General features: G+C 47.5%; 1 long non-coding RNA gene across 1 annotated transcript; it reads right to left on the reverse strand.

Moving 5' to 3' along the window:
• Window positions 1-746: 746 nt before the first annotated feature.
• On the reverse strand, window positions 747-2491 carry LOC140898906 (uncharacterized). The gene is made up of 2 exons (XR_012155133.2): window positions 1953-2491; window positions 747-1283 (listed from the first exon to the last, which is right to left on the reverse strand). It is a non-coding gene; the product is annotated as an uncharacterized LOC140898906 (long non-coding RNA).
• Window positions 2492-7403: the final 4912 nt, after the last annotated feature.

A 7403-nucleotide genomic window follows, 5' to 3' on the forward strand; every position in this document is an offset into this window, starting at 1 on the left:
GGCACTTCTCCATGGTGTTGCAGGCGCTTGTAGATCACCATGGGAGTTTCACAGACATGAACGCAGGGTGGTCTGGAAAGGTGCATGACACACGCATCTTCAGGAACACCAGCCATACAGAAATCTGCAAGCGAGGACTTTCTTTCCAGACCACAAGATTACAGTGAGGGATGTGGAAATGCCCATAGTGATCCTGGGAGACCCGGTTTACCCCTTACAGCTCTGACTCATGAAACCTTACACAGGACGCCTGGACAGCAGTACGGAGTGTTTCAACAACAGGCTGAGTAGGTGCCAGATGACAGTTGAATGTGCTTTGGCAGATTAAAAGCATGCTGATGTTGCCTTTATGGCAGGTCAGACCTTAATGAGGAGAATATTCCCATGATCATAGCTGTGTGCTGCACTTTGCATAATCTCTGTGAAGGATGAAATGTTTGCTCAGGGGTGGAGTGCTGAGGCAGGATGCTTGGCTGCTGAGTTTGAGCGGCCAGATACCAGGGCTGTCAGAGGAGCCCAGAGGGCAGCAATTGAAATCAGGGAGGCTTTGAGGAAGCACTTTGACAATGAGCAGCAGTAATGTATATCTTTTTTAGAGTTGCTTCCATGGTGCATTCCATTTTTTTCCCCTAGGGGGCTATGTTGACATCTGGGGCCACATATCCCAGTAAAAAAATGATTAAAATGCCTGTACATGTACTCATAGTGATTGCAATGTGAATTTGTAGAAAACAAAATAAAGATGATTTACCATTATAAAACTTTGCCTTTATTGATCAAGTAAAAGCACAGTGACACTCACCAAAACACAGATGCTTGCTGGGAAAGGAGGGACTGGGAAAGGGCAGATCTCACAACTGTGTGTAGGTCCAGTTATCATCGTGAAAGTTATGTGAGGGGGTGGAGTGAAGAGGAAACTGAGGAGTCCCAGAAAGTGGAAAGGAATGTGTGGGCAGAGTGGAGGGGGGCTGGTAAAGAATTGTGCATGTGCTGCAGTGGAGATTGAGCCTGGACCTGCTCACTCTGCAGCATTATTAAAGACGTGAGCATTTCTGCTTGCTCCTCCATTACTTTTATCATCCACTCTGTTGCGTCCCTAGCAAATGCTTGATTCTCTTTTCTATCCTACTTTTCGGCTTCCCAGCACTCCTTTTGTTCCCTTTTCTCTGTAGTGGAGGACTGCAGTACCTCCCGAAACATGTCTTCTTTGCTGTGTTTTGGCCTCTTTCTTATCTGGTGGAGATGGTTGGCAAGAGTGTGTGTGGTGTTCCTGAAGGCCACATCTGGTGAAGCACAGGGGACAATGCACAGAAGCAGGATTGTTAAATTCACGCACAGCATTGAAACATTTCACTTATATGCACCTTTTGCAATATACCAATCACTTTCTCACTGACCCTTGCCAGGCACACATCTCTGCAAGCACACAAAACATGCTGAGTGTTGACCAGAGGGGGCTGCACCTGGACAGAAGGACATTGTAGGGGTTGTGGTACAGCTTTACAGGGAACTAATTCTAAAATTATCCCAAACTTTTCCATAGGCAGGGATCATTCTAGCAGACATGTCACTGCTGAGGGTAAGCAGGGAAACCAGGGTACATGTACTGCATGCTTGCAGCTTCCGTCCTGCTCTATATGCAGCTCACCTATGTGCTACTTTGGTCCCTGCACAAGTGATTGCCGAATAGCGTGGGACAGTGTCCTACAATGGGGGAAGGAACAAAGCTGCACTGCCACGCAACCTCTGGCAGAGGATTACTGAGTACCCACAGGAAACTTTCCTGGAGATCTCTCTGGAGGATTCCTGCGATAGCTCGGCGTGCATCAACACCTGTTCCACCGTACTGATCAGCTACCCAGGGAAATATCCAGCTCACAGAAACACAGCCAACCTCCCACATTTCTGTGCCCTGAACCTACCTCTGCACTACACAAGCCACAGCTACTTACCAGGCGTCTCATCTCCTGCTTCTTGCTCGCTGGAGAGCAGCTGCTGAGACTGGCTAGGCACCTCAGGAGGGGAGAAAAGTTCCTGGCTGCCTGCCCCACCGGGCGACCCCACCGGGAGCTGCACATTCTCGTCTAACTCCACCTCTTCATCAATAACTTCATCCTCCGGATTAGGTCCTCTTTCCGCTGCTTCTGTTCCCTCTGAAGTATCCCCGGGGGCTGTTGGTGATGGAAGTGGGGTTGCCACCGAGGATACCTTCCAGCTCCTTAGAGAAACGGCAGGTCTTAGGTGCAGCACCGGAGCAGCAGTTTGCCTCCCTCGCTTTATGGTACACCTGCCTCAGCTCCTTTATCTTCACTCTGCGCTGCAGCATGTCCCGCTCAGCCTTTTTGCACAAGCCTCAAGAAATGTGCCTATAGGTATCCCAATTCCATGGGTCAAGTGCAGCTGGGACTGCACAGCCTCCTCTCCCCATATACTGATCAGATCTAACAGCTCCATGGTGGTCCAGACAGGAGAGTGTTTGGTGTGATAGCCAGCCATGGTCACCTGGGAAGACGCGATGAGACCTCCCCAGGCCGAACCAGCAAGCAGGAAATGGAATTTAAAATTCTTGGGGCTTGCAAGGGGGAGGGGCGGATGGTTGTTTACCTGGCTGCAGGCCAGCTGAGTTCAAACTGCTGACAAGAATGGTCAGGATGGGCATTGTGGGACACTTCCTGGAGGCTAAATAAAGCGATTAAAACAGGTGTGGTGTCTACAGTGGCTCTTTCCTTTATTATCAACAAAGGGAAAAGAAAAAAGTCTCTCATGGGGTGGAAGTATTTTGTCGCCAAAATGGGGCATTTTTCCTGACAAAACTCACATCGCAGTGCGTACGTGCTCACTGCTTTGTCGCCAAAAGGCAGTTTTTTAATGTACAATCACATTTTTAATTATATACTTTCCCCTTTACACTCAAAAGAGTGAGTGGCAGATTGTCAGTGCCTCAGGTCACAACCCATGCTTCCAAATAGTTTATAATAGGTTATTACTTTCTAATAAACAAATGAAGCCAACGAATAACTCTTCGACACCTCCTACTATAAAGAACTCAAAGAAGACCCTACACCACAACTTACCCTGGAATTTAAGGATATCATCAAATCTTTCCCCAAACAACTCCAAGAGAAACTCTACAAAACTCATCTCCCAAGAACCCACCCCAGGGACCTTCTACATGCTTCCCAAGACACACAAACAAGGGAACCCAGGCAGATCCATTATATCTGGCCATGGCACTCTCACTGAAGGAATATTGGGAAACAGTCCTCAAATCACTCACAACACAAAGGGCCAGCTTCCTCCAGGACACAATCTACTTCCTCCACAAACTCCGCAACATTAACTACCGCCTCAGAACGCTATCCTTGCCACCATGGATGTTACATCACTGTACACCAACATTCTTCACAATGATGGCATAGCTGCCTACTTCAAATATTTACAAGATAATGGACAATCCTCAGATATCCACCCTCAACACATTGCTGAACTCATCCATTTCATCCTCGCCCATAACAATTTTATATTAACATAACTAACATTTTGTCCAAACCATCAGAACAGCCATGGGTACTAAGACAGCTTCCCAATATGCCAACCTCTTTATGGGCCACCTTGAAGAAGAATTTCTGGACAAATGAACCATGAAAACAATGATATATCTGAGATACATCAATGATATTTTCATCCTCTGGACAGACGACACACGCTCCCTCATAGATTTCCACTACAACTTCAACAACCACCACACATTCATTAAACTCTCTCTGGAACACTCCCACACTAGTATCAACTTCCTGGACACCATGATCAGCTTCAACAATGAAACCCTACAGATAACTATAAACGAGAAAGCCCTGGATCACCACACCTACCTTCACTGAGCCACTAACCACCCCAAACACACCAAGAAATCTGTTATCTACAGCCAGGCACTCAAATACCACAGAATATGCTACAAGGAGAAAGTCTGAGATATACACCTTAACACACTCAAAACTGCCTTCACCAAACAAGGGTGCTCCACCAGAGAAATAGATTCCATCATGGAACAGGCCATCCAAATACTCTGTGAGAAACTGCTTCAATACAGAAATAAAAACTTCTCTGACTGCAATGCCTAGTTGTCACCTACCATCCCATACAGGGTATCATCAAACAGCTACAACCCATACTCAATGGGGACCCTATCCTGAAAGAAATCTTTCCTGAACCCCTCTTCTGGCCTTCAAACAACCTTCCCAACCTCTCCAAGCTCCTCATCAGAAGTAAGCTCCCCACAGACCAGGACACACCAACTCAAAGTGGCACCAGACCCCGCCAGAGCAATACATATAAAATCTGCAGAAATTATCTCCACTACTACTATGATCAAACACCCCCAAACAACACACCTTTCAAAATCCATGGGTCCTATACATGCCTATTACAACATGTGGTACACCACATTCCGTGCACTGAAGGCCACAAAAACAATTATGTGGTTGAAACCGGACAAACACTATGTTTTCGAATAAACTCACATAGGAAAATGATAAAAGCTGTGGATGAACACTTTTCACAATTCGATCACTCTATATCTGACCTGTCAGTCCTCATCCTCAAAGGGAACCTGCACAGCACTTTCCTGTAAGGATAAGGCCTTTGTCTGCAGCCGTATTGTAAGGCCTAAAGCCTAAGGCCTTTGTCTGCAGCCAGATTAAAAGGGCAGCCAAGCAGCAGCCATTAGCTGAGAACCAGGAAGTCACATCCTCACATTCCATCTAAATTACATTAAAACAATGTAATATCAGGCTGCTAAAAAGGAGACCCCGTCCGAATGGCCCCCCACTATACTATCATCAGATAAAGAAACAGATCTTAAGATGGTTAATGAAAAGTTAGTGTGATGGCATTCTGTCTGACAAGAAACTACTTATCAATAGTTGGTTGTGAAATCCTCATTTCATTATTGTTCTATCATTATGGTCCCCATTTCCCTATGGTTTGTGTGTATGATCTCTGTCTGGTTCTTTAATTGTTTCTGTGTGTTGTATAATTAATTTTGCTAGGTGTAAATTAATTAAGGTGGTGGGATAGGATTGGTTAGAAAATTTTATTACACTATGTTGGGATTGGTTAGTAAAATTTTAGTATAATGATTGGTTAAGGTGTAGCTAAAAAGGACTCAAATTTCACTATGTAAACTGGGGTTCAAATGGAAGTTCTTTGGGAACCAACTCCAGGGCACAGCCCCAAAGATCAGAGCGGCCAGACCTCAACACTCTGCCAAGGACACCGTGCAGAAACTGGAGTCCCTGAGATGGGACCTGATCCTGACTGGCCAGCAGGGAAACGTTCATCTGTCTTATTGGGAGTGGTGAGCACTGTATGTGTAGCATGTACAATCTGTTTTTGGTGATTGTTAATAAATAGAGGTTATGTGTAAGGCTCTTTCACTGGTAAAAGGTCCTGAAAACCTGCAGAAGTAGTATACACCCAGAGCCCTATGTACTGGGAAAGGGTGCGGGCAGAGGTGAAAGTAAGCTGGTACGCCCTGGTACGGCGTACCAGTAAGAGCTGGTGCGCCGTACCGGGACCGGCTTTCCCAGATGGCAATTTAAAGCCCTGGGGTAGCGGCGGCGGGGATTTAAAGGGCCCCCGAGCTCCAGCCCCTGCTACAGCCCCAGCCTTTTAAATCCCCGCCGCCACTACCCCAGGGCTTGGGCAGCAGGGCTCAGGCAGAGATTTAAAGGGCCCCGGAGCTCCAACCACCGCTACCCCCCGGGGCTCTTTAAATCCCCACCTGAGCCCTGCTGCCGAAGCCCTAGGGTAGCGGTGGCGGGGCTCCGGAGGGGATTTAAAGGGCCAGGGCGGTAGGGGCTGCTGGAGCCCTAAGTCCTTTAAATCTCCGCCTGAGCCCTGCTGCCCGAGCCCTTGGGTAGCGGTGGCGGTGGGGCTCTGGCGGGGATTTAAAGGGTCCCAGAGCTCCAGCCGCCACTACCGCCCCGGGCCTTTAAATCCCCGCCTGAGCCCTGCTGCCTGAACCCTGGGGTAGGGGTGGGGGGGCTCTGGCGAGGATTTAAACGGCCCTGGAGCTCCAGCCGCTGCTACCGCCCCAGGGCCCTTTAAATCCCCACTGGAGCCCTGCTGCCGAAGCCCTGGGTTAGTGGCAGCAGGGCTCCGGAGTGGATTTAAAGGGCCGGGGTGGTAGTGGCGGCTGAAGCCCCGGGGCCCTTTACATCCCCGACAGAGCCTGGCCGCCGCTACCCCAGGGCTCGGGCAGCAGGGCTCAGGCTGGGATTTATAGGGCTCGGGGATCTGGCAGCCGCTACCAAAGCGGAGCCCCAGGCCCTTTAAAGCTCTGCCAGAGCCCAGAGCCCCGGGGTAGTGGTGGCAGCTGGGAGCCCCCAGGGCTCCTCAGTGATTTAAAGGGCCCAGGGCTCAACTGCGGTAGCAGCAGCTGGAACCCTGGGCCCTTTAAATCACCCCCGAGCCCCAGGGTTCCCAGCCGCATCTGCAGCTGGTAGCTCGGGGGTGATTTAAAGGGCCCTACGAATTGGGAAAAGGTGGGGTGCCCTAATGTGTGTAGGTAGCATGGTGGGTGAACACTTTTCACAATTCGATCACTCTATATCTGACTTATCAGTCCTCATCCTCAAAGGAAACCTGCACAGCACTTTCAACAGATGAGCCTAGGAACTTAAATTCGTAACTTTACTAGACACTAAAAGTCATGGTCTTAATAAAGATACTGGATTTATGGCTTATTACAACTATCTGTAACCCACGAATGCCAGTTTTTGTCCTATGACTACAGGGGTGTTAACAGGCCACATCACTTTGAATGGTCTCTTGGAAATGTGCTAACTACTTAAGCTAAACTATCTGTTCCACCTTGTATTTAGCTGTGACACTCTGAGTACCTTTCCCAGACTTGAGGAAGAGTTCTGGGTAGCTTGAAAGCTTGTCTCTCTCACCAACAGAAGTTGGTTCAATAAAAGATATTATTCACCAACCTTGTCTCTCTAATAAACTAAAGACAATTTCTTTTCCTTAGGAGCAGACCATTAACAAGTGTATGGGTGTGTATGTACACAGCAAAAAGACAAAGCATAGAAGAAACACATGGTCTCATCTGGTAAATTCAGCCGCAAAGCCCTCATCCTCAGAGAACCAATGATGACTCTTACTCTCTGAATGGAAGAGTTGTGCAAAGGTCTCTCAAAATCTTAGCTCTCATAAATGCATGCTGTCTCTCTTGAATCTGAAAGAAATAAATGTCACACCTTTTTAAGTTTCACTCATAGCTGTACTTTATAATTTTATAGGAAAAATATAAATAAAAACATTTTCTTGCCACAAAACCTAATTTTAGCTTGTTGATAAAATTTAGATTCAGGTTGAAATTTATCATATACATTCTC

This window comes from Lepidochelys kempii, chromosome 15 (genome assembly GCF_965140285.1).
Source record: "Lepidochelys kempii isolate rLepKem1 chromosome 15, rLepKem1.hap1, whole genome shotgun sequence".
NCBI classification, from domain to species: Eukaryota; Metazoa; Chordata; order Testudines; family Cheloniidae; genus Lepidochelys; species Lepidochelys kempii.